Source organism: Pinus tabuliformis, chromosome J, assembly GCF_031772625.1.
Source record: "Pinus tabuliformis cultivar Carrire ecotype Pingquan chromosome J, CPIR1, whole genome shotgun sequence".
NCBI lineage: Eukaryota > Viridiplantae > Streptophyta > Pinopsida > Pinales > Pinaceae > Pinus > Pinus tabuliformis.
The window spans coordinates 925,750,274-925,751,675 of NC_142295.1; positions in this window are offsets into that span (position 1 = coordinate 925,750,274).

Consider the following 1,402-nt stretch of genomic DNA (forward strand, 5'->3'; position numbering starts at 1 on the left):
CCTATTGGAACTGCGCAATGCGTAGAAAGCACAACATCCTTGGGCATCCAAAACTATGTAGAGGCTACCTCAAGTGACCTTTCCTCAATTTACTCACTGCTCTCAAGAACTGTGCAGATTTGTCCTGAATGCCTCTCTACTGCCCAATTCCCTTGCCTTTGAAAATTGCATAGATTTGTCCTCCAGGGCCTCATTCTGGAGCAGCCACTACCTGCTTGAACTGCTCATTTTGTCCCTAAGTATGCACTTCCCTCAATGGGCAAATGTGTAGTGTAATCCCTCAGTATAGCCTAGTCACATGAGCCTTCTCCCCTTGACCATATACCAATTCTGACTCATTAGTTGGATTATCATGCAACATCATAGACAGGGGTTTATCAAACTGATATCGTCTTGTCATGAGTGGATTACAGATACACAAATTATAGTAGGCTATGGAGAGATGATTAAGAAGGAGATTAAGAAGGATGACATGTTATATGATACTTAAGGAGATGAGGAGAAAAGATAGCCATCAGATAAGAAGACCAAGGAACCCAGGGTATGATAGAAGATCAGGACTGCATGATGATTCCATCTGATTCACAACCCTTTGCACAATAGGTATGAAAAACAAAGCACATCTTTCATGAAGTTGGAATACACCTCTTAGCATAGGATGAATGACATCTTATCATTGTCATATCATTATGTCTTCAATGGAATGTATGGTCACAAACACTAAAATTCATTCCTTGTGTTTTCTCTAAGTGTTATTCTCCCTTTCGCTGGTTGGATCAATTGTTGTCTCTTGGCATGTTTGACTATTATGTCATGTTTCTGAGCCTCTTATGGTGGTTTCAAAGTTCGACCCCTATGTATATGAGTTTTCTTAACCATATAAACAGCCGTCGCACTCATACACAAAGTCTTGAGCATTGTCGCACAAGTGTCGTCACGATCGCCCTAAATTTTTTCTCAAGTGTCGCACCTGTCGCTTCTTGCCTTGAGATAGTCACACAGAGGGTAATGCTTTGTTTTCTATCCCATTTGTGTATGTTTTCATGTCATAAAAGTATGCTAAGTGTTTGATAACATTTCAAGTTCATCACGGGTCAATCTCCCTCCTGCACTTAGCCATTTTCAGAAAATCTTCTCGACCAGGCAACTCAACTTCACTGAGCCTTGCCTAAGCAGCACACACACGCAGTCTTAGGCCTCAATGATGTGACCTTGTTTTTGGAACTATGCATTGAACAGTCACTATCCTCCAGGCAGTTGTATTGTGCACTTTAGAGCCCAACATCCTTCCTTGTCCCCCAAAATTATGCAGTTGTCCCTCCTAGTCATCAAGTTTTTCCTTGCATTATGGAACCTTGTAGTGTGCAAATATCCCAGCCTCCCTTGGCCTCCAAAACTGCAT